Source organism: Choloepus didactylus, chromosome 1 (assembly GCF_015220235.1).
Source record: "Choloepus didactylus isolate mChoDid1 chromosome 1, mChoDid1.pri, whole genome shotgun sequence".
NCBI lineage: Eukaryota > Metazoa > Chordata > Mammalia > Pilosa > Megalonychidae > Choloepus > Choloepus didactylus.
This window is the reverse complement of record NC_051307.1, coordinates 220,908,494-220,935,753: the sequence shown is the minus strand read 5'-3', so window position 1 is coordinate 220,935,753 and position 27,260 is coordinate 220,908,494. Positions and strand designations below refer to the sequence as shown.

Here is a 27,260-nt window from a genome sequence, read left to right as displayed (position 1 = left end):
AAGAGAATGACATTCAGCAATTATCAGCTCTACCCTGGCTACTGTTGATAATAATACCACACTACACAAGAATGATAGCAACTCTGATGAAGAAGGTATAAAAGAAAATAGAACTTCACTTCTGCAAATCGATTCTGCAGTTTTCCAATTTCCTTGTTCAGTACTGGTTGAGGCTATGAAATTGACAAGAGCTATATAAAATGAGAGTAAACAGAGAATACCTGCAACTCTTACCTTTTAACAAATGGCGTCCTTATATATTTATCCGACTCAGGCTACCGCTACGACCTTCTTGACATTTTCAATGAAACATTTTTCCTTACTGGAATCTTTTGTGTTGATGGGATTCATGCTTGAAATTAATCAACAAAAATGACTATTTCTGATATAAATTTTAATATAATATCAGATACCAAAAGTTATTTTTAAACTTATATATTGTATATGATTTAGTTTATTTTAAATTTAAAACTCTAAATAAGTATTAATATCAGATTTACTGATTGGACATTGCTGACCTTTGTTGTATTTTTGTTTTTATTTCTTTTGAGGTGATGTGAGGCTGCAACATAGAAATAAGTAGAAGACTACATGTTTGTGAATCATTGGATTTGATCAGACTGGGTAATATTAAAAGCATTAATTTGTCTTTTAAATGTTTGGAATTGAGAAGAGACTGTGAAACTACTGGGAGTATGGGTTTTTTTTCTTTTGTGAGTAATGAAAATATTCTAAAATTGATTGTGGTGATGAATGCACAGGTCTGTGATTATACTAAAAGCCTTTGATTGTACACATTGGATAGATTATGTGGTATGTGAATTGTTCCAGTTTGCTAATGCTGCTCATTACGCAAAACACGAGAAGTGGATTGGCTTTTATAAAGCCAGTTTATTTAGTTACAAAGTTACAGTCTTAAGGCCATAAAGTGTCCAAGGTAAGGCATCAACACAGGGTACGGGTACTTTCACTGAAGGATAACTGAAGGCGTCCAAAAACCTCTGTTAGCTGGGAAGACATGTAGCTGGCATGTGCTCCCTCCCAGGTTGTGTTTCAAAATGGTATTCTCCAAAATGTCAGTGTCATTTTCCAATGGCCATCTTCAAAATGTGTCTCTCAGCTTCAGCTAGCTGTGAGCTCCTTCCGTCTGAGCTTTTATAGGGCTCCAGTGAACTAATCAAGGCCCATGTTGAATGGGTGGGGCCACACCTCCATGGAAATTGTCTTAATCAGAGCTATTACCTACAGTTGGGTGGGTCACATCTCCATGGAAACAACCTAATCCAAAGTTTCCAACTTAATCAACACTAATACACCTGCCCCCACAAGATTGCATTTAAGAATATGGCTTTTTCTGGGGGACATAATATATACAAACTGGTACATGAATATATCAGTAAAACTGCTTTATAAAAATATATGTATTTTTCCCTCCTTCCTCACCCCTGCATTCTAAGCAGGGCACTGTGTATGAAGAACTGTCCCTGTTACACATACACACATATATGATCCTTAACTTCAAGGAGCTGTGGTTTATCTGTGAAGATAAAACACATATATATCTATAAATATATACGTGTGCCAGTTTGAATCTATTATGACCCCCATAAAAACCATATTCTTAAATGCAATTAAAGATTGATTAGTCTGTTGATTAGGATGGAGCCTCTGATTGAATTATTTCCATGGAGTTGTGGACCCTGCTAATTCACGGTGGGTCTTAATTAGATCTCTGGAGTCCTTTAAAGAGAGCTCACAGAGAGCAGTGAGGACAAAATGCCCCAGACGCTTGGGAACAGACAGAGATGATGAGAGATGCTTGGAGATGTTTTGATATGCTGGCCCAGAGTTTGCTCCAGAGAACCTGAGAGAGGACAAAACAACCCAAAAGATGCTTGCTGATGCTTTGAGATGCTTGGAAACATTTGATGATGCTAGCCCAGAGTTTGCTCCGGAGAAGTTGAGAGAGGGCCCTGAGGCTTAGATGCACAGGAGATGAAGAAGATAAGAGAGACAAGCCCAGAGAAATTTTGGAGAAAGCCATTTTGAAACACAACCCAGGAGTAAAGGACCAGCAGATGCCAGCCACGTGCCTTCCCAGCTGACAGAGGTGTTCCTGATGCCATCTGCCATTCTTCAATGAAGGTATCCTCTTGTTACCTTAGTTTGGACATTTTTATGGCCTTAGAACTGTAAATTTGTAATTTAATAAATCGTCTTTAGAAAAGCCAGTCCATTTCTGGTATTTTGTTTAACAGCAGCACTAGCAAACCAGAACAATACACATATATACATATATATGTATATACACCTGTTCTAGTTTGCTAATGCTGCAGAATGCAAAACACCCGAGATGGATTGGCTTTTATAAAAAGGGGGTTTATTTGGCTACACAGTTACAGTCTTAAGGCCATAAAGTGTCCAAGGTAACACATCAGTAATCAGGTACCTTCACTGGAGGATGGCCAATGGTGTCCGTAAAACCTCTGTTAGCTGGGAAGGCACATGGCTGGCATCTGCTCCAAAGTTCTGGTTTCAAAATGGCTTTCTCCCAGGACGTTCCTCTCTAGCAAGCTTGCTCCTCTTCAAAACGTCACTCACAGCTGCACTGAGTTTCTTCTCTTTGAGTCAGCTCATTTATATGGCTCCACTGATCAAGGCCCACCCTGAATGGGTGGGGCCATGCCTCCATGGAAGTATCCCATCAGTTATCATCTGCAGTTGGGTGGGGCGCATCTCCATGCAAACAACCTAATCCAAATGTTCCAACTTAATCCCTACTATTATGTCTGCACCACAAGATTGCATCAAAGAATATGGCTTTTTCTGGGGGGCATAATACATTCAAACTGGCACAACACCCAAACACACACTATCTCCCTTCCTGCCTCCCCCAATCCCCTAGTAAACCCTAATCTACTGTCTATCTCTGCATATTTGCCATTTATAGTCATCCATTATAAATGGTATAGAATATTTGTCCCTATGTGTCTTGCTTATTTCACTGAACACAATATTTTCAGGGTTCTTCCATGTTGCAGCAGGTCTCATACTTCATTCTTTCTTATGGCCAGATAACATTCCATTGTGTATTTATACCACATTTAGTTTATCCATTCATTTGTTGATAGACACTTAGGTTGTTTCCACTTTTGGCTATTGTGAATAATTCTGCTATAAACACTGGTGTACATATATCTCTTTGAGACCCTGTTTTCACTTTCTCTGGGTATGTACCTAGATGGTGGTATTTCCAGGTCATATGGTAATGCTATATTTAACTTTCATAGGAACCATCATATTGCTTTCCACAGTGTTTACACCATTTTACGTTCACACCAACAATATACTTGAGATCCAATATCTCTGCATCCTCTCCAACACTTATTTTTTCAAACAATAATAGCCATTCTTGTGGGTATGAAGTCATATCTCCTTATGGTCTCTTAGAGAAATATCCATTCAAGTCCTTTGCCCATTTTTTAATTGGGTTGTTTGTCTTTCTCTTGTTTCATTGTAAAAGTTCTTTGTATATTCTGGAGATGAAGCCCTTACCCAATATATGGTTTGCAACTATTTTTCTCCCATTCTATAGGTTAACTTGTGACTTTCTTGATACGAAGATGCACACAAGTTTTTAATTTTGATGAAATCAAATTTATCTGTTGTTTCTTTTGTTGCTCATGGTTTTGGTGTCATACATAAGAACCTATTGCCAAATCCCAGGCCATGAATATTTCCCCCTATATTATCTTCTAAGAGTTTTATAGTTTGGCTCCTATATTTACAACTTTGATCCATTTTGAGTTGATTTTTTTATGTGGTGCAAAATAGAGGTCTAATTTCATTCTTTTGCATGGGGATATCCAATTTTCTCAGCACCGTTTGTTGAAGAGACTCTACTTTCCCTGTTGCACTTACGCAACACCCTTGCCAAAAATCAGTTGGTGAGAGATTCTGTTTAGCTGGTGTGGAATTTAAGCTGGCTGTCAAAGGAGGATACACGATAGAAATATTTGCAAAAGTGATGGATATTTTCTTACCTATATACTTTATCTTGGCTTGACTTAGAAGGTAAAACATTAACTTGTTCATATTTTTGTATTAATAGGGCTTAATTCAGAATTTGGAAAGGGAATTAATGGCTATGTGTTACCTACTTTAGTTCACTTAATTTCACATTTTAATTTAATTTTATGAAGCAGTTTTACAAATGAGAGTTTAAATAATTTGCCCTTAGTCATATAGGGTCTTTGGCTCCAAAGCCTATTCTCTATTGATTACAGTGTATAAAGGTAAAACAGTATTCAAAATGAGGTGTTTAATTTCCCACCATTAAACATGTCTAGTGCTATGGTAAACACATGGTCAACTAGTATTTGTCATGAACACTCTTGAAATAGGATTGAGATAATTTTATGCTACAAAAAGTGGAGAAAAGGAAAGGCTAGAGACATAATAGTCACATGGTTAAAGTGATTTAACTTTTTCAGATCAAATTGATAGTTTTCGAGGTACAGTAATTTATTTATTTTTATCTTTCCATTAAATAATTACATAATTAAAAAATATATGATTAACCATTAATATTAAGTGATTCAGCTTCACTAATCTACTACAAGATTGGATTATTATATAAGATTGTAGACCCTGTATAGAATTTCTCTACTGAAGTTTTAATTTGTGCAATAATATGCAAACATAAAATAATTATGAGAGCCAAAGCCTCTGTCAAAATTTGAGAAACATCAACACTCTTCCATGTTTGAATTAAACAACGTACTAATGGAATTAAACAATAATTATCAAGTCTTTCTCACTGCAGTCATGTTATTAACTGTTTTTTTTTAAGATCATGGAATCACTGACAAGCCTAAATGAGAGGAAAGTCAGTCAGTGGTAGTTTTGAGAGTATAGACACAGGAACTAGAATGCATGCAGAACAGATATCAGGTATTAGGAAAGGAGTACATTGAACACATCATAGAGAACAGACAGGATGAAGAGTTGATTGTCTCTTAATCCCCCAAATAACCAAACATTTAAGCACATCTATTGATATACCATGATAATGTCAGGATATATAGATTTTATTTCTGGCTGTTCTGCCACAGATTTCTCAATCTCAGCACTATCAGCATTTTTGGCTAGATATTTCTTTTTTTGAAGGAGCTACCCTGTGATACTTGGCAGCATCCCTGGCCTCTGCACACTAGACGTCAGTAGCACACCTCCCTCCCCAAGTTGTGTCACCCAGACATGTCCCCAGATATTGCCAAATGTCCCCTAGGGAGGAAATTGCCCCAAGTTAAGAACTACTCTTCTGCAACATGCTCCTTTCTGCTCTCTGCTCCTCTGTGCTGTGGTTTTCCCCATTTTGTGCACAGCTCCATTACAGTTTATACAGAATTACTAAGTTTAGTATGTAAAACTGCATTTTATTTATCTTTCTTTTAAATCGCCATTGCATACCATTGAGTTACTCATACTCCTCAGTTCATAACAGTACTATCGCTGGTCCATAAGCCCATCTCTTGTGTTATGTGTGTAATTATTTCCTTTAATCCCCATCCCCACTACCATCCTCTACACTGCTTAAACACCATTATAATGGATTTGATGTGGATCCTTGCATATGTATCTGTTCTTGTAAAATATGCACTGATGTTTAACATGCCCGGATTTATAATTTATATAAATGGTTTTGTGCTATGGATCTCATTCTGTTTCTTACTTTTTTCCCTCAGCATTGGGTTTTCAAGTTCTATACTTGTTGCCCTGTGTATGTCTAGTCAGTTCTTTTTCCACTTTACATTTCCATGAACTAGGTCATTGTTGGGCATACGTTAGGTGCTCAGTAAATGTTTTACATAACAAGTTGTGTAAATGAATATATTGAATGGGTGAATAGATGTGGTAGACAAAATAATAGCTCCCTAAAGATATCCACGTCCTAATACCCAGAACCTGTGAATATATTACCATATATGGCAAAAAGGACTTTGCGGGTATGATTAAGGATTTTGAGATTAAGAGATTACCCTGGATTATACAGATGGGACAGTGTAATCAATGGGTCCTTATAGGAGAAAGGCAAGAGGTCAAATTTAGAAAAAGGAGATGTGACAATGGAAGCAGAGTTTGAGTGATGTGCTTGAAGATGGAGTAAGGGGTCACAAGCCAAGGGATGCAGGCAGCCTCTAGAAGCCAGAAAAGGCAAGGAAACAGATTCTCCTCTAGAGCCTACATAAGGCAGACAGCCCTGTCAACACCTTGTTTGAGGACTTCTGATCTCTAGAACTGTAAGATAATGAATTTGTGTTGTTTAAAGCTTCTAAGCTTGTGGTAACGTGACAGCAGCAATAACAAATTACTACAATAGATGGAACACATGAGTGAATTTGCAAAGCTTTTCAACACTTGAGCAAGAATAAATTGTATAATGGCCTCACTTTTCCTTTTTCTCCTCTTTCTTCCTTGTCCTTGTCTCTCCATCAAGTGTTAATATTAATAAAAATGGAGAGAATCTCACAATTTAAAAAATTAAAATGAATAATAGTGTAAAGGGAAAAATAGTAAAGGGGAATTTTCAAGGTAACCAATCATCCCAAATTTGTCTGTTATCTGTCTAGTTAAATTGGTTCCCTGAATCACCTTGTGAAGTGAATGAGATTCAACATGGAAGGGAACTACACAAACATGGGGATAACAGGAGGTATAGCTCCTGGGGTGCCATCTTTGAAGACTAGCTACTTTACTGAACTATTTAAATGTTAAAAAGGCAGCAGATTAATACAATAGAACCTAAGAACTGTACTCATAATTGTCACTGAATTTTTATCTGTCTAGAACCAAAGTTATAACACTCCATAAGTTGTGACAAAAGGCTAGAGAAGAATCTTAAGGAACAGATGTCTTAAATGCTGCTCTCTTACATATCCAGTTCAGTGCCTAAGAAAGAAATTGTGTTTACTTAAATGCAGAAGGTTTTGATTAATTCAGTTTACCATAATCCATGACGAAACACCAGACTTTAACTGATCTGGCATCAGTTCAAATATATGGATATTTTTTGTAACCATTTCTCAAGACCTCTTTGTTAGAGAACAGATTGCCCCCACTTGTATCTATGTCCCCACCATGCACAGGGACCTGGTACTCTAGGGAAGAGAGTGAGAATTACTCTTTAGGAAGTAGATTTTCATAGTTGTCAAGAAACACAGGCTTAGGAAAAAGAGTAGCCCAGTTACTGCTGAACCATTTACTAACGATATGACCTCAAGCAAGCTGATAACATGTGTATTAGTTACGTTTCTCCTTGGAAACAGAATCAATGAGAGATGTCTCTGATTATCAGATTGTAAAAGTGACTCACGCAACTGCGGGCACGCACGAGTCCAAATTCTTCAGAGCCTTCAACAAACTGTCAACTCCAAGGAAGACGTCCGACGAACTCCTTGGGAAACGAACTGGCAACTTTGATGAACTCCTCAGGAAACGAACTGGCAACTTTGACGAGCTCCCCAGGAAATGCTTCACTGAGCAGCCGAAGAAGAAGTGAAGGTTCTCTAACCATCCTGCTTATAAGCCTCCAACTGATCACCTGGACCAAATCCAGCCAATTGTATTCTCTCATTGTGGAAGGCACGCCCCTTGATGAGTCATCAGTCAGCCGCAGTCAATTGACTGATGATCTAACAAACCAACCCGTTGCTTTATTAACCAGCCTCAAATAGCCTCACAGCAATCGTCAGGCCAGTGCCCGCTTGACCAGACAGCTGGGCCACCTAGCCAAGTTGACACATGAACCCAACCATCACAGTCCACCCCTTGTCAACTTGGCAGTTGTACACATCACCTAAAACCATACCTTCAAAATGAACATTACAGCTTATGCCATATGATAAGGGGACAAGACAGAGAAGAAAGCAAAGATATCTGTTTTACAGACAAATACAAACATAATCCTAACAAAATGAGGAGGAAATATTCATGTCATCATACTCCTCGTTTCTGTAACTGGTCACGTGGCCATAGTTCATATTTATCACGACCTTCTTCCACTACCCATTCCATGTTCCCTTTACCCTCAGCAAGCACTTCAGCTGGCCGTGGTTCTTTGCCTGGTGGGGTGACCCAAACCTTCATTCCTGAAGTTTCTTGGCCATTGGTAGTCCTGCCTGGATTGGGTTGTTGCAGTTTTCCATTGACTTGAATCACGGGGCATGGTAGTACTAAGAGACACCCTAGGGGATCTCCTGTATTCCAGGAAAACTCTTCTTTACTTCCATTGTGTAGTTGCAGTGCTATTTCCCCTTGATAGTCAGGATCAATCACCCCAGCCAGAACAGTAATCCCCTTACTTACCTGTTGATTCAGAGGCATAAGAAGCCCAAAGTGGCCAGGTGGCAGTCTTAACTTCCAGTTAATTGGGATTATTGTTGTGTTTCCTGGTGGAAGCACTCCTCCTTTTGGAACCAAGACTTGTAGACCAGCAGAGCTTAAACTTGCAGGGACAGGAAGCAAAAATTTCCCTAGTGGATCACTAGGAATGATAGTGAGTGGTGCCACTCCTGTTTCCACCCCTTGATTCCTGGACCCATGAATCCTGGCTATGGGAGAAACAGCACCATAGAGTGGACGCTGATTCAGAGCATACACAGCCTCCTGGAGAACACTGCCCCAACCCTGCAAGGTATTGCCACCTAGTTGGCGCCGTAATTGAGTCTTCAATAGGCCATTCCACCGTTCTATCAACCCAGCTGCTTCTGGATGATGGAGAACATGGTAAGACCACAGAATTCTATGAGCATGTGCCCATTCCCTCACTTCCTTTGCTGTGAAGTGGGTTCCTTGGTCGGAAGCAATGCTGTGTGGAATACCATGACGGTGGATGAGGCATTCTGTAAGTCCACGTATCGTAGTTTTGGCAGAAGCATGTCGTGCAGGGAAGGCAAACCCATATCCGGAGTATGTGTCTATTCCAGTAAGAACAAATTGCTGCCCTTTCCATGATGGAAGTGGTCCGATGTAATCAACCTGCCACCAGGTAGCAGGCTGATCACCCCGAGGAATGGTGCCATATCGGGGACTGAGTGTGGGTCTCTGCTGCTGGCAGATTGGGCACTCAGCGGTGGCTGTGGCCAGGTCAGCCTTGGTGAGTGGAAGTCCATGTTGCTGAGCCCATGCATAACCTCCATCCCTACCACCATGACCACTTTGTTCATGAGCCCATTGGGCAATGACAGGAGTTGCTGGGGAAAGAGGCTGATTGGTATCCACCAAACGGGTCATTTTATCCACTTGGTTATTAAAACCTTCTTCTGCTGAAGTCACCCTCTGGTGAGCATTCACATGGGACACAAATATTTTCATGTTGTTTGCCCACTCAGAAAGGTCTATCCACATACCCCTTCCCCAGACTTCTTTGTCACCAATCTTCCAATCATGTTCCTTCCAAGTCCCTGACCATCCAGCCAAACCATTAGCAACAGCCCAGGAATCAGTATACAGACGCACCTCTGGCCAGGTCTCCTTCCAAGCAAAGTGAACAACCAGGTGCACTGCTCGAAGTTCTGTGCACTGCTCGAAGTTCTGCCCACTGGGAGGATTTCCCCTCATCACTGTCCTTCAGGGATATCCCAGAAAGGGGCTGCAGTGCTGCAGCTGTCCACTTTTGGGTGGTGCCTGCATAGCATGCAGAACCATCTGTAAACCAGGCCCGAGTCTTCTCTTCCTCAGTCAACTGACTGTAAGGAACTCCCCAAGATGCCATAGCTGTGGGCTGGGAAAGAGAAGGTAAGGTGGAAGGAGTGGGGGCCATGGGCATTTGGGCCACTTCCTCATGTAACTTACTTGTACCTTCAGGACCTGCTCGAGCTCTATCTCGTATATACCATTTCCCTTTTATGATGGAGTGCTGCTGTGCATGCCCAACTTTATGGCTTGGTGGGTCAGACAACACCCAGCTCATGATAGGTAACTCAGGTCTCATGGTAACTTGGTGGCCCATGGTTAAGCATTCTGTCTCTACTAAGGCCCAGTAGCAGGCTAACAGTTGTTTCTCAAATGAAGAGTAGTTATCTGCAGAGGATGGTAAAGCTTTATTCCAAAATCCTAAGGGCCTGCGTTGTGATTCTCCTATAGGAGCCTGCCAAAGGCTCCAAACAGCATCTCTATTTGCCACTGACACTTCCAGCACCATTGGGTCAGCTGGATCATATGGTCCAAGCAGCAGAGCAGCTTGCACAGCAGCCTGGACCTGTCGCAGAGCCTCATCTTGCTCTGGTCCCCACTTAAAACTAGAAGCTTTTCTAGTCACTCAGTAAATGGGCTGGAGTAGCACACCTAAATGAGGAATATGTTGTCTCATATGTTGTCACAACTAAGCGTTGTGCCTCTTTTTTGGTTGTAGGAGGGGCCAGATGCAGCAGCTTATCCTTCACCTTAGAAGGAATATCTCGACAGGCCCCACACCACTGGACACCTAGAAATTTTACTAAGGTGGAAGGCCCCTGTATTTTTGTTGGATTTATCTCCCATCCTCTGCCACGCAAATACCTTACCAACAAATCTAGAGTAGTTGGTACTTCTTGCTCACTAGGTCCAATCAACATGATATCATCAGTACAATGGACCAATGTGATGTCTTGTGGGAGGGAGAAATGATCAAGATCCCTGCGGACAATATTATGACATAGGGCTGGAGAGTTGATATAACCCTGAGGTAGCACAGTGAATGTAAACTGCTGGCCTTGCCAGCTGAATGCAAACTGTTTGTGGTGGTCCTTGCTGACAGCAATTGAGAAAAAAGCATTTGCCAGATCAATAGCTGCATACCAGGTACCAGGGGATGTGTTGATTTGCTCAAGCAATGATACCACATCTGGGACAGCAGCTGCAATTGGAGTCACCACCTAGTTAAGCTTATGATAATCCACAGTCATCCTCCAAGACCCATCTGTTTTCTGCACAGGCCAAATAGGAGAGTTGAATGGGGATGTGGTGGGAATCACCACCCCTGCATCCTTCAAGTTCTTAAGAGTGGCATTAATCTCTGCAATCCCTCCAGGAATCCAGTATTGCTTCTGGTTCACTACTTTGCTAGGCAGGGGCAGCTCTAGTGGCTTCCACTTGGCCTTTCCCACCATAATAGCCCTCACTCCAGGAGTCAGGGAACCAATGTGAGGATTGTGCCAGTTGCTGAGTATGTCTGTTCCAATTATGCATTCCGGCACTGGGGAAATAACCACAGAATGGGTCCGGGGACCCACTGGACCCACTGTGAGACGGACCTGGGCTAAAACTCCATCAATCACCTGACCTCCATAAGCCCCAACTCTGACTGGTGGATCGGAGTGACGTTTTAGGTCTCCGGGAATTAATGTCACTTCTGACCCAGTGTCTAATAATCCACGAAATATCTGATCATTTCCTTTTCCCCAATGCACAGTCACCCTGGTAAAAGGCCGTAGGTCCCCCTGGGGAAGGCTGGGAGGAAGATTAACAGTATAAATTTTTGGCAGTGTGACAGGGTCCTTCTCCAAGGGTACCCGGCCTTCCCTTCATTCAAGGGGCTCTGGATCTGTAAACTGTCTCAAGTCTGGGAATTGATTAAGGGGCCATGACTCTCTGTTTTGTAATTCAAGGGAGACTTTTGTTCACGTGACCTAGAATTCTGCTTATATAGTTCAAACAAGAGTTTAGTCGATTGCCCATGTATTTTACTACATGGTACTCCATGAGCCACTAGCCAACACTATAAGTTTCTGCAAGTCATATTATTTTGATTGCTGCTTTGAGCCTGTTTTCCGCTGTGGTAGCCATGCCCACCTTGTCTGTGGCGATTAACTGCAGCCACTCGGCTTCTGCTGACTCGGGACCCGATTATCCTCATTGTGTTTAAGGATTCCAGTTCAGGGACAGCAGTTCCTACAGTAATATCTGACCTACAGAGAAGGGCGACTACAGAGCTCTTCAGGGATGATGGAGCTAGTTTCACAAATTTATTCCTTACAGTCCAGTAAAAGGTGTGTCCTCTGGACATTCCAGGGCTGTGTGAGCAGGTCTTCCATGATAGATCCACTCTAACATTCCAATCTCTCTAAGCCTTTGAGTCCCCTCCTCCACATTGTACCAGGGCAGTTCTGGCATTTCAATCTCTGGTAATGCTGGCCACCTTTTGATCCATGTTTCAGCCAGCCACCCAAACAAACTGTTAACACTCTTTCTAACCCCTCGAGCTACAACATTGAATGCAGAATCTCTGCTTAGTGGGCCCATATCAGTAAATTCAGCCTGATCCAACCTTATATTCCTTCCACCATTATCCCACACTCCTAGTACCAGAGAAGTAGGGTGTTGGTGCTGCTGAGTTTGCAAATACCAAACATGTTGGAACAGCTTTTTAAATGGATAAGGGGAAGATTCTGGAAGAATTGTGAGGAGCTTGATAGAAAAGGCCAAAACTGCTTTAAAGAGACTGTTTATGGAAATGTGGACTCTAAAGATACTTCTGACGAGGACTTGAACAGAAATGATGAAAGTGTTGTTGCGGGCTGGAAGAAAGGCGATCCTTGTTTTAAAGTGGCAGAGAATTTGGCAAAATTGAGTACTGGTGTCAGATGGAAGGAAGAATTTGAAAGTGACAACCTGGAAAACTTAGCTGAGGAGATCTCCAGACTACATGTGGAGGATATACCCTGGCTTCTTCTTGCAGCTTATAGTAAAATGCGAGCGGAGAGAGATAAACTTAGAACTGAACTCTTGGGTTCAAAGAAACCAGAAGCTGATGGCTTGGAAAATTACGAGCTTCCAGGGGGTGGAATCCCAGAAGCTACAGCCCAACATGAGGATGTAACCAAACAGGGAACCCAGCCATTATTTCAGTACAAGCCAAGATTGGAGATGGAATTATACAGAAAGGATTTGTGGAAAGTCCTATTGTCTGACGGCTTTGACCCCTGTGTGCTTCATGCAAAGCCAACAGAATTTTTGCGAGATCTTTATAGACAGAGCCATTGCCGGTCTGGACTGGAGGAGACAGACAAGGAACAAACTGAAGGAAAAATTTCTTCAAAGACAGAGCCATGGGGGTTGAGGTCTGGAGTCAAGAGGTCTCGGGCTGGGAGAGCGGAGCAGCCCACACGCATGGAAAGGGTGAGTTTGTCCTGGAGGTCGAGGGCGGGCTTTCCGCCTCGATGCTCTGGAAGAGTTTTGCCATCTGAGGTCCCAAAGAGGGCGGAGCACATTCCCAGGGAATTGGGGAGAGCCTGGCTGCCACCACACTGTTCTGAAGGGGTTGACCGTGTGCCCTGGAGATGGAAGGGAATCCGGGAGCTGCCCCGATGTTTGAGGAGGGTGGGGCCGAGAAGGTGGTCTCCCCAATGTGTGGATATGTTGGAGCACTCACCCAAGCATTTGGAGAGAAAAGGGCTGCCGCAAAGGCATTTAGGAAGCGTTAGACTCCTGCTCTCTCAAGCCCCAAGGATGCAACGTTGTTCTGTTAATGACTCTCAGACTTTGAAATCTAATGGAGTTTGTCCTGCGGGTTTTAGGAACTGTTTTGCTTGTGTTAACCCTGTTTTCCTTACTGTTTCTCCTTATGGTAATGGAAATGTTTATCCTATGAATGTCTCTCCTTTGTATATTGGGAGCACATAACTTGTTTTAAGTTCACAGATCCACAGCTAAAGAAAAATTAAGCCTTAGGACTGGCCATGCCTATAATTGATTTTGATGGGATCTTGTACTTAACTTTTGTTACTGAAATGATTAAAGTTTTTGTGATATTGTGATGGAATGAATGTACTTTGTATTTGGAAAGATGATGTCATTTTGAGGTCCAGGGGTTGGAATGTGCCGGTTTGAGTGTATTGTATCCCCCAAATGCCATTATCTTTGTGGTCTTGTGTGGGGCAGACGCTTTGGTGCTGGTTGGATTTGCTTGGAGTGTGCCCCACCCAGCTGTGGGTAATGATTCTGGTGCGATGTTCCCATGGAGGCGTGGCCCCGTGCATTCAGGGTGGGCCTTGATCAGTGGAGCTATATAAATGAGCTGACTCAGAGAGAGGGAACTGAGTGCAGCTGGGAGTGATGTTTTGAAGAGGAGCAAGCTTGCTAGAGAGGAACATCCTGGGAGAAAGCCATTTTGAGGCCAGAGCTTTGGAGCAGACGCCAGCTGCCTTCCTAGCTAGTAGAAGTTTTCCGGACGCCATTGGCCATCCTCCGGTGAAGGTACCCGATTGCTGAGGTGTTACCTTGGATGCTTTGTGGCCTTAAGACTGTAACTGTGTAGTGAAATAAACCCCTATTTTATAAAAGCCTATCCATCTCTGGTGTTTTGCATTCTGCAGCATTAGCAGACTAGAACAACGTGTTTATGTCTCAGTTTCTCCATCTTTAAAATTGGGCTAATGAGAGTATTTACCTCATAGGACTGTTAAAAGGAATAAAGGAGATAATATATGCAAATTTATGCAAAGTACTTAGTCCAGGGACTGCACAAGGTAAGTACTCAGTGAATATTAGTTATTAGTAGTAGTAGCAGCAGCAGTACTCTGACTAGAAAATGAAGATTCTGTTTGATTTCCAAGATAATTACTACAATTAATTTTTGGTTATTCCTGGCAGATTACCAGTAGTCAGATTAATCATGGCTAAGCCTGAGCAGGAAATGGACATGTAGCTATCTTTCTGGCAATTCTCAATATCTTGGCATAGACTCATCATCAATAATCTTTAGCTTTTCTAAGGGTAGGAGAGAAGAGGAGCCAAAAATGACACTCTGAATCTAAGTGTCTGTGATTCTAAAACCAGCATGTGTATGTCAGTTGGGAGAGGCTACATTATGGTGTGATAACAAACAATCCCACACTTTCAGTAGTTTAAATCATCAAAATTTTATTTTTCACTCATGCTTCATGTCCAACATGGGCCAATAGGTCCCTGGGCTCTTTGCAATCACTCAAGGACTCAGACTGATGGACCAGCCAGCATCACAAATATTCTTGTTCACCATGCCAGAAAGAAAGCAAGCATACGGTAAATTATGCACTGGCTCTTAAAGTTCCACACATCACTCTCACTCTCAGTATATTAGTCAAATTAAGTCATGTGGCCACTCCCAACTGAAAGTAGGGTGGGAAGTCTAATTCTACTGTTCTCAGAAGGAGGAAAATCAGAAAATATTTTGGGATCAGCACCAACAGCAACCACAACATACAAGGACTGTGCTCAACACTCTTAGTGATGCAAAGATAAACAAAACCTAATACCTACTCTCAGCAACCTTGCAGTTAGGTTGAACCAAAACCATCTATTGCAGGGATTCCTCACTGGGGCAGTCTTGGCAATGTCTAGAGACATTTTTGGTTGTCACAACTCAGGGTGGGTGGATTACTATTGGCATCTAGTGAGTAAAGGCTACAGATGCTCAACATTCCACAATGCACAGGACAGCCCTCACAACAAAGAATTATCCAGTCCCAGATGTCAGTAGTACCCAGGTTGAGGAACTGTGGTCTATTGTAATTTTCACACTCTCCTCACACACTCCCAAATCTTCCAAAATGAAAATTATGCCTTTGAAATGTCTGCTGTTGAAACTATATAAACTGATATGCTCATGAAAAGAAGTCCAAGTGTGCTCTGCCAGCTCACATTTCATGTTCAGGCACCTGGTACTTTTAGTCAGAAGTGTGGATCTGGTACATCCAAATGAGACAGTTGACTATATTTTAAAATTTTTTTTCAAAAACATCTTGAAGATTCAAATTTAGAACATCGCTCTTCAGACAGTACCACAAATACATCAACCAACTTGATTACACAAGGTTTAGTCTCAATAGAAAAAAACATGGCATGACATAAACTGGACACTGACCATGGACTATTAGCATTATATGAGAGCTATTGTAAGAGCTGCTTGACAAGAGAACATTTTTCTAAGATGTCTACCCTGATGGAAACAGTCAGGAAATGATTGACTGTAAATGACCAAGGAATGGGGGTATGTTAAAGCTCAGTGGTGCTAATTTAGTTTATGAGACAAGCTTGTCAAGCACAAAGGAATGCAGAGGCAAGAGAGGCACGTGGAAGGATTATATTTAGATGTGAGGAGCTGTAAGTAAACTGAAATGAAGAAATTTCAATCCTTCAGCATCAACTTGTGTTAGAATTCAGGTTTAAAGTTATTTCCAGGAAGGTAGGTTTTATTTCCTAGTCTGCGCCTCAAACCTGAGGCTTGCAAGAATGACTGGCATGTAAGATGTGATACCTGGCAAAAGGATATTTATGGGACATTAACCTGTGAATTAGAAAGGCAAATTCTGGCCTAGCAGTATGTTAACCATGATGGCTGAAAGAGAGTCAATACAGTCATCTGCAAGAATGCTCACAGCTTGGGATCTCAGAAATAGCTTAAGGAAGCTATGAATATGCTTGGAATATACAGAATCAATAAATTGCTAAGTTTTCCACCTGGGTTAGCCCACTGACTCCTCAGGGAGTCAAAGCTTGTGGTACAAAATCTACAATCCAAACACTATTAATTACTCAGGCTACAAGAGGTGAAAAGAACATGCCTAAACCCAGTTGAATTCTTTTATTTACTAGATTCCTGCAGTCATGGGGAAATTTAATTATGATGCACATTCTTCATCAAAAAGTTGTCCCCCTTTCATACTGTCCTTGGTGAAGACCATCCATTTCTTTCTTTTGTTCTCTGTACTCTGTTTATTAAGTAAATGTCTTTGTTCTGAGAGAATACAGGCTCGATTCCTTAGGACCACGTTTCTGCAATTTATGTTCATACGATTTGGCACAAATGATAGGAATAAAAGTACACGAGCACACACACACAAACATGCGTGCAGACACACAAAAGAATAAAGCAAATGTGGCAAAACGTTAACCTTTTGGTAAACCAAAGTGAAGAGTTTATGGGAATTCATGGAACTATTCTTACAGGTTTAAATTTTTTTTTAATAAAAAAGTATAAAACAGAAACAAAAAAGCAAACAAATATCCCCCGATAAGTGAGGTATTGTAAGAAGAAGGTTCAACTATGTAAACTAGTAATGTTACAATGAGATGGCACTAAAGATTGTTTCAGTTTTTTCCATAAATGTGGCAAAAATAAAAGAGAAACTATTTTGATATGATGGAAAACCCTATTTAATCTTTGTTAAATAAATGCAAGTTGATGCTCTTGCTCTCCTAGGGTGTTTTTTGCAGCAGTGATGATGGATGATTCCAGATTTAACCATTCAGTGCCAGTGGGTTCCCTTCTTTATCAAAACAAGCGCATATGGAAGAAGATGAAAATAAAGGTATGCTTTTTTTATGATGACTGAGTCTGAGTTGGCTTTGAGGCCTCAGTACTGCCCTAGCTAGCTCTAGCTATTGAGCTTGTCCTAGCCATAGATTGTACTCAGAGAAACAGTACTTCATTAGCACTTGGTACTTATGAGGCCTAACAATTCACTGTAGAGGATTATACTTTGGAGACCTCCTTGTTGATTGATAAACATTTTGTTATGAGAGACAATGTGAATTACAGGGGAGAAAAAAAATGGTTTAAGTTATCTAGTTAATACAATATAAATACTAAGGCTATCTCTGGTAGAATTTCCAGATGGTAAATAACTCTGTTTCAATTAAAACAGTTGTATTAGAATAGGGAGACACATTAATATGAACGGATAAGTGACTTTTGTTTTAATAATGTTCCTTACCTTTTTCTCATGACTGGCCTATGTCCATTTATATTAAATAAACTGGACTAACAATACTGTTTTCATATACTTTTGTGTGACAAATATGTAGGGATGCCAACATTTCTGCACTTAGAACACTGCCACAATTTATTATCATAGTTTTCTAGGAGAGTTGGTGTCCCAGCCAAGGCCAAGACAGAGGAATCAGTATTGTAGTCCTGTCCCATTTCTTCTAAGGCTTTCCTGCCATCTCACTTCAGTTTGTTTTCAGATGAATTGCTGGTAAGATAGATATCCTCTTACTTGAATAAAAATCTATTAAAATGGAGAACAATAAAAAATGATACCAAGCTTAAACTTTTCATTTTAATTCAAAGCACGAACGTACATTTTCATCAGTCTTCTGGTGTAAGGCCAGGGCTTCACCCTGCACCGCGGGTCTGCCCATTGGAATCCTGCACTGTTTCTCTCTTAGGCAGTATCCATTATGCAGAGTCTACGATTTCTAGACTCTATCAGATTCTTTAAAGTAGATTGAGAACTTAAAGAGGTATGAAACAATCTAAATGCAGTATCAGTCTGGACATTTACAGGTCCCCTCGTCTCGAACAGTTATCTTTTCTATATCTAATTTGATGGGAACTTACCCGAAAAGTATCTATGGAATAGCAGATAGACTACTATGACAAACAACCCTCCAAATTCAGTGGCTTAACATAATTAAAAGATTGAATTTTCATTTCCATCACAGTCATGTGTGCAAGTGGGGGTGGGAGCACATCTGCTCCACAGAATCCTTCAGAGGCCCAGTTTCCTTCCATGTGCTGCACCGTGATGTCCTCGGACAAGGGTAGGCAAAACCACTGCCCGTGGGCCAAATCCAGCACCTGGCCTGCTTTGCAGAGCCCACTAACTGAGAATGTTTTTCACATTTTAAAAGAGTTATTATAAAAAAAGAAAATGTGAAGCTAAACATGTTTACTAACTGGCCTGTTACAGAAAAAGTTTGCCGACCCCTGCCTTAGGCCATCAGACAACTCTTCTGGATTCTTTGCAGGCGCAACAGGAGAGAGAGTGAGGGCAGTTTTACGTGCCAGATCTGGAAATGGTGTTCATAATTTGCCCACATTCCATTGGCCAGAGCACAAGCAGATGGATTTCCTCTTAACTTCTGGGATTGTTGTTTAGTTGTATGTTCAGGAGAAACAAAGACACGGTGAACAAATATGATTTGTCTCTGCCAGATGGAATATTTTCTAGTCAATTGACTTAGAACAGAAACAAAATCTTCAGTTTTGCTTTATTTCATTGGATAATATGATGTTTATATAAACTATATAATTACAGCAAGAAGGCAACTGGCATAAACAGCTTTGAAATACTTAATTCGCACTTCAGCCCACAACTCATCTAACTGCATCAGGAGGGCATGGGCATCTTGCAGGGGAATTTACTAACCTGGAGAGCTTAGCAAGCCATGGGTATCAGTAGCAGAACTTAATTCTCAAGGCTCTTGCAAAGGTAATATGTGTGAAGACACTTGTAAAACTGTGAAGCATGTGCAAATCTTAGGAGTGATTATTAATTCTTCAGCCACTTGCAGCTCTTCTCTGGGTCATCAGAAAGTCTTCTTTGCTTTGAGGAATTAACATGCAGGAAAGAAAAAGCTTGTTTACCCAATAATTAGGTTGTGTGGGTCCCTTTCTACTGATTGAAACATCCAGATGTGTTTGCCTGATTTGTCCAGATGTGTTCCTAAGCTTTCCACCTCAGCATGACTGCTCATCACACAGCTATGTAAACCCGGGCCCCCAAGGATGCTTTTTGATTATAGGCCTCTTTCTAAGCCATATCGTCTTCTGACAAGGCGATTTAAAGTTACAGGAATGTTCAAAGCCTTAATCAGCCACAAACTCTTCAAGTCTCATCTACAGAAACTGTTTGACCTCATTTGAAGGAATCTCATGAAAATGTGTTTATCCAAAAACCTTTCTTTTCCTGCTTCCTTAGTAGATAACTGTCACAGATCAAAAACACGACTAAGAAAAACCAACACTGCACTTTTAGCCAGAATTTCTAATCCAGATTTCTAAGATAACTTTCTGAACTAGCAGAATTCTAATGAGTCTCTGAAGGTAGGCTGAAGAGGCAGAACCAACTCAGAACAACTCTTTCTAGTTACACTGTTGGGCACAAATGGTTCCCTGGCAACACTGATCACAGGAAATCCTCATTGCTATTCCCTCACGTAATTTAATTAAACTCAGAATTCTGTCTGCCCACCCAGGAATTTGGCAATATGAGTTTAAAGGGTTATAAAAACCTCCGTTCTTTTTGACTCAGTAATTCTACTTTGGGAATTTGTCCTAAAAAAAATCCAAAATATGGAAAAATCTGTATGACCCAAAAATGTTCGTCACTACTTGATTTATAATGCCAAATGACTGGGGAAAACATTCAGGTCCACCATTAGGGAAAAAGTTAAATAAGTTGAGGTTTATAAATTCAGTGGAATATCATGCAACCAATGAACATGGTAGTTATAAAGACTTTCTTGAAATGCGGAAAGTTAAGTGAAAAAGTAGGATTTGCACTATGATTAAAATTATAGATAAAATGTATAAGAAAAATGATCACAAAGAAATTCACCAGAATGCTAATATCATTGCTATGTTAAGGTGGTGAGATCATGGATGATTTTCAAAAATTATTTTTCTCTTTCAAATGATGAATAATATAGTTTCTTACAATAAAAATTTAAAACAAGATTCATACCTCTCAAACTTGCTTTTGTCCTCATTTCTCTGCTTAGTGCATGATCCAGACTCACTTCAAATTTGAGCAATTAACTGGATAATTAATCTAAGAGAAACCTTGGGACTTTGAAGAATGATTAAAGAATGCATCTTAACATATCCTACGCAAAAAGGAAGTTTCCCAAAGATGTAAAAGGAAAAAAAGTATGAAGATAACTGGGACATATTAACATTATTTTATGGGCTCTAAATGAGTAAAGCAGGCTCTGTTTCACTTCTAGCTTTGAAGCACCAAATTTCTCTAACAGGATGATGGCCCTGAGTAGGAATTATTGCCAACAATGCTGTGAGCAAATTTACCTGGGTCCTTAGAGTAGAAAAATGGAGTGTGGTGGTGGAAACAGCCCCTGCTGGGAGTTCTGAAGCTTGGGTCCTTCACTATGACTCAAAAAGCTCTGTGACCTCCCACGATGTCTCACTATCTCTGAACATGATTCTAAAATGAGGACTGTATTATCTCTAATGTCCTTTCCAGTTCTGAAATTCATTCATTTGTTCATTCATTCACTCAACAAATTTTTATTGAGCACCTACCACATTCCAAGCACTGAGCTAAGTACTTATGGGGGTAAAAACAAAACAAAATAAAATGAAACAAAATCAGAATATGACATAGTTCTGGGTATCAAAATGAGCATGTGAAATCTATTATGGGTGTGGGGGCAGAGGCAATGGTAGGAAGCCTTTATTTTAAATCTACATTTACAAACAAGTTCATGAAATATGTTTTTTAAAAACAACCATTCCTCTTACTAAGAGAGCCAAAAGGAATATTGACACTGTCCATTAGTGCTGATACTATGTTCAGTAAGTTAAAAAGCAGGTAGGGAAATTTAGTTTCTGCCTAGAAGAACCCATGTTCATTTGTGTGAAATAATGAAGATTCAAAAAATGATGGGTAAGATAGCCTAGTTGGAGGATAAATATCCTGTGTCTTGAATTTGGATGCTTTATTATATCTTGGCTCTGTCCCTTTCTTTTTACAATTTTTTACATTTTTATTGCCCAAACAGAATGTAATTCTAAACATTTTCAAATTTCCTTCTAAAAGAGGGAGAAGAGAATGTTCACAGTCTAGCTGAGACTTCCCACCAGATGCCAAAACCCAAAACTTTATTTGATGTTACCAAGACACCTATTAGACAATACTATAATGTGAACTTTGCTAGGAACTGTAAGCTGGTGCTGTAAGTCAGTCTGTAAGTTTTAAAACCCTAACAGTTTCTTTTCCTTCATTTATTACTGAGTCCTTCTATATTCCTAGTCTTTCTCTTCATAAAACAGCTAACTCATACCAAATATTTGCAGTGAGCCAGGAACTTTGTAAAGCACCTACATACCTTGTGTGAGTTTTAATCCTCACAAAACATTATGGGATAGGTAGCAATAAATGAGAAAATAAGAATTGAATTGGCTGAAGGTAATATAATAGCAATATGGAACATACACAGAAAGATAGCAATTTGTATAATTTTTAAATTATGCAATATAAAAATACACATTTTGTCTTTTATGCACAACATCTGAAATCACAACATTCTTGTAGCTGGTGCAGCACTCCATTTGGTAGACTGCCTGAAACACCTCTGAGCAGTTACGCTCTCACTCAAGAACTTTCAAGAGCTCCCTCATGCCCATAGCCTTCAAGACCTTCATTTGTTGGGTCACAATTTCCTAAGCTTAGGATGACCAACTTGTCCTGGTTTTAGCACTAAAAATCCAGCTTTCTTGCAAACCGTTCAGTCCCAGGCAAATCAGCACATTTAGTGTTTGATGAGTCCAAACTGAACTACTAGCTGGTTCCTGCTGACATTCCCTGGTTTCTCACTCTGACTATTCCATTTGCCTATGTCCTCCCCCCAGTCTTGTATTCATACCCTATTCATGATCCAAGAACCACATTTTCTCATCATCACTAAGGCTTGACAATATAACCAATTGTTATACCATTGTTACTACTAAGAAGAATTAATTTATTGAAACTTTGATACCATTTTAAGTGGATTCTCATATATAATCTTCCCTTCACCCTCTGCCATGTAGGTTCTGAAATTATCTCTATGGTATAGAGAAAGAAACTGAGGCTAGAGAGAACATTATAATATCCAAAGTAATACAACTAAAAGTGACAAAGCCATTATGTAACTCCAGATCTCTGTTACACAAAATCCCATGCTCCTAACCATGAGGGTATGCAGTGCCTCTCTTCCAGGTGAAATTAATGTCATGTTTAAAATAAACAGCTCTTGGGGCACTTAACACTCCAGGTTGCATTAAGAATATAATACACCTGACTTGTTTTTCCTTCCAGAGTAGCAGCTCCTTGAAAAGAGGAGCGATGTCTAATTCAGTTTTGAATCTTCCAAAATATGAAGGAAACCTGAAAATATGTGTTACATGGAAAGAATGGGAACGAGCATTAAAGGAGGTAAGCTTTAGCTGAGGAGGATATGACAAGCAAAGCAAATAGTAATACTATTACCAATAGGACCTAACATTAGTATGCCATCTAACCCTTGTAATAACCTATGGAGAAAAGTACTATGACTATCTTTGTTTACCAGGTGGGGTAACTGAGGCCCAGAAAGATGAAACTGTTTGCCCAAAGTTATTTAGCTGGTAGATGGCAGAGGCACATTTCAGACTTGTCCGATTCCATTGCAAGAGTGTGTACATTATACTTGATACTAAAGAGAGAAATTACAGGTTGTACCTCAGAAAGTACCAAGTCCCCTGGTTTGCCTGAAGCATAAAGAGCAGGAAGAGAGTGGGAACAATGATGATGATAATGATGGCTTCTTATCCCCGTCTCATTTAATTTTGGTAATAATGACAGTTAACATTTGTTGAGTATTCTGTGGACAAGGCACCGTGATAAGTTTTTAGGGACTCTCTCTCTTGTTTACTCCCCACAACACTTTAAGTAGATACTGTTATTGTCCTCCTTTTTGAAACAAAGAAAATGAAGCTTGATTCCTAAAAGAACCCCTTCTTTCAGGTTTGTAAACACCAACAAAAGATAATCAGAGCAACAGCAACCAAACGTTCAGCTCTCCCCTGTGCTTGCCCCAATGTGGACCTCCCAATCAAGCTTTAAACGTTTCAGCTGAAACTTCTTCCAGCTCTTGGGAACGCCAGAAAGACAAACACCATCTCAGTGCTTCCTCCTGAGACTCCTTCACGGTAAGTCCGTTGGCATTTGGGGGATCCCCCGCTGTCGGCCATGTTTCTCTTGTTGATTTGGGGGGGTGTGTCGACACGTTTTCTGCTAGACGTGAAGAACAGGGCGGTACAGCCAGGCTCCTTGATGTGGGCTTAATCCCGCCAGTCAATTAAGCTGCAATTAAAGGTTTCAGAGGTTGTACTTAGCTCACAGCAGTTGCCCCTTTAATGAAGAGGCTGCTGTGGAACTCAAGTCAGGCAAAAGGCTTCTCTTTGATGCCAGAGAAGGTGAGGGTGAGAGCAGTGTAGGCATCTGTTCTCGGGAGAGCTTCGAAGCCTGACCAACCCTCCTCTGCCACCTAGCGTTGCTCGGAATTAAAGGTCATGCTCTGTTTGATGTTCTTAAGAAGTTTCTCTTGTGGACAGGAAATCTAGTTGTCTTTTGCAAGGTATATTCTTTGTGATATATTAAAGGTTATTCATTCCAGGCTGCTTTTTGCTTCTTTTGAAATTTGGTGATGTTTTGATCTTTGGGAAAATGAGTTTTGATACTCCAACGCGATGAAAAATAAAGCTAAACCGTGGTGGATTTCAGATATATTTATATGAATATGAACTTGGATTCCATTTCAATTTCAGAGTCAGCCCTTTGACAACACAATGCAGGCTTCTTTAGTAGAATCTCACCTGTGCTTCCTGTTCTCTGGTGTCTTAGAAATAGGTTCTTTTATCCGATAAGGTTGGATAAAAATGAAGTTTGAAAGCTCCAGGGCAATTTTTGAACTCTGGCCTTCAGTCTTAGATACCCATGTTTAGTGAATATTTTCAGGGAAAAGATGGTGCCCTGTACTTTCACAACTTCCTTGGGGAAAATAAGGAGAATATAGCCATTGTTCCTGTTTTCTGATATAGAAAAGCCCTTAACTTCCCCTTGAGCTTCTGAGTATTGTGTCATTTGAGTCTCTGGGGGCTAGTTTCCTTGGATTCTGGGTTTTGTAAAGGAAAAGGTTTATCTGGGTATAATTATTGTGATTATTATTGTTACATATTTATATTGGGGAGCATATCTAAACATTATAACTGTTCTGAAACCTAAAAGAAGTGAAAATACTACAGAAATCCTTATTTCTTAAATACGTTTTTCAGAGTAATTTTCAATAGGTACAAGCAACTTAGGCACAAGCTTAAATGTATAGAAACTTTACAGAGAAGTTGTCTTTGAAACATTCAACTCGTTTTTCTGTGTTCACTGTAAACTCCTTGAGAATAAGACCCAGGGTGTACTTCTAACTGATCCTAACACACACAAAGTGGGTACTTAATAAAAGTTCGACAACAGGTAGGCAATTGAAAATGTCACAGACTGCATGAAGAGCTGTCAGGACCCATAACTTCAAAGAAGTAAAAGTAGGCATGGTGTACTTTAAAGAAAAGAGAGAGAGAGAGAGAGAGAGAGAGAGAGAGAGAGAGAGAGAGAGAGAGGGAAAGGGAAGGCCACGCTTCATTATTTGTGAGGGGAGGTGGAGGAAGGTCATTAGGGGGATTGAGTTCATCATACTGAACTCAACTGGCCTTATATCAGAATAACGCTGAGACAGGCAAGAGACAATTGATGGGGTAGATTATGGAGTGCCTCTTCTGATTACCCCATACAGCACAGTGCATTTTGCTGGGCTGTAACAGACTGGTTGAAACAAAAACCCTGATGGGCTATAGATCTTCTAATGTTAAAAGGTGTCATTTCTGAGCAGTGGGAACATTATTGAACTACTTTGTCAAATTGGATGGTTGACTTTTTTGGTGGTGGTGGTGTGGGAGCTGTCTCCCAAGTTATTAAACCTGTATATTGAAGAAAATTTAAAAATCACATGCAAATATCTCCAGAAAAGTTCATCTAAAATTAATAGCCCTTACAGATTCTAATAGGACCAACAGCAGCACACAGTTTCAAGATTTCAGGCAGATTATGCTTATTACTATATAAATGACTACAGGTGGAAATGATATACTATCTTCTGTGTCAGAGGATGTCTCTATAATTTCTCCTCCTATAGATTTATTATTATATATTTTGTACATGTTATATCTATTAAAACAAGAATTTTAAACTTTTAAATACATCTAAAAAATCAAATTTTTTAATGCATCAATACATTTGTACTAAAAGAAAAGTATATGTGAATTTATTTGAGATTTTTGTTGTTTTTCATATAGAATGTGTCTGCTTATATGGTATTATAATGCATTGACTCAATTTGCAGGGAAACCTTAAAAAAAATTAGTTACAAAATAAATAATGGTGATGATAAGAAAATTTACTAGAAGCACACCACTATACCAAGAAATCTGCATGGATTAACTCTTTTCCACCCAATGCCATGAGTTGGTAAAGTTATTCTCTGCTTGACCGAAGGAGATTGAGTCTTCTTTGAGCTAATACTTGTCCACGGTCATGAAACTCCTAAGTGATAGAGAGGCATTGAATCCAGAACTTTCTCACTCGAAAGCTGTTCTGCTCCACCTTCATTTGACTTTCCTTTTTGGCTTTATGATTAGTAAACACAGTTCGTTAAAACAGGTGATAATGAAGCCACTCATTGGTTAGATCTATAACTAGTTACTTTTTTCTGTTTCATGACCACATTTATAATCTCAAATAACTCATTAAAGGAATTTTTAAAATGGCAGGAAGGGATTAAAGCCAATTACTGGCAATAATTATAATGAAAATAGAGATTACAGTGGCAAAATGTGGTAGATACAACCTTAACCAAGTGATTAAAAACCTGTCCCCCTCCCAGGAGTGTAAATCTCCCTGGCAATGCAGAATATGACTCCCAGGGATGAATCTGGACCCAGCATTGTGGGACTGAGAGTATCTTCTTGACCAAAAAGGGGATGCAAAATGAAACGAAATAGTTTCAGTGGCTGAGAGATTTCAAATGGAGTCGAGAGGTCACTCTGGTGGACATTCTTATGCACTATATAGATAACACCTCTTAGGTTTTAGTGTATTGGAATAGCTAGAAGTAAATACCCGAAACTACCAAACTCCAACCCAGCAGTCTGGACTCCTGAAGACGATTACATAATAATGTAGATTATAAGGGGTGACAGTGTGATTGTGAAGACCTTGTGGATCACATCCCCTTTATCTAGTGTATGGATGAGTAGAAAAATGGGGATAAAAACTAAAGGACAAATGGGGTGGGATGGGGGGGATGGTTTGGGTGTTCTTTTTTCACTTTTATTTTTTATTCTTGTTCTGATTCTTTCTGATGTAAGGAAAATGTTCGGAGATAGATGGTGGTGATGAACGCATAACTATGTGATCATACTGTGGACAGTTGATTGTATACCATGGATGATTGTATGGTGTGTGAATGTATTTCAATAAAACTGAATTTAAAAAAAAAAAAAAAAAAAAAACCTGTCCCCTAAAATGGGACATGGTATGTCCTAACGTGACATGCTCACAAGGACACAGCATCATCAATTTTAGATCCCTGCCAAAAATGCTTAACCTGAATCTAATCACAAAGGAATAATCAGTCAAATCCCAATT

At 40.1% G+C, this 27,260-nt stretch overlaps 1 long non-coding RNA gene across 2 annotated transcripts; it reads left to right on the top strand.

Annotated features, from left to right (window-relative positions):
- Positions 1 to 23,710, top strand: LOC119506976. 2 transcript variants are annotated; one of them, XR_005211084.1, is made up of 5 exons: positions 1 to 95; positions 552 to 624; positions 17,222 to 17,330; positions 22,850 to 22,961; positions 23,532 to 23,710. It is a non-coding gene; the product is annotated as an uncharacterized LOC119506976 (long non-coding RNA). The 2 variants fall into 2 exon arrangements; XR_005211083.1 differs by having other exon boundaries at positions 22,845 to 22,961.
- Positions 23,711 to 27,260: the final 3,550 nt, after the last annotated feature.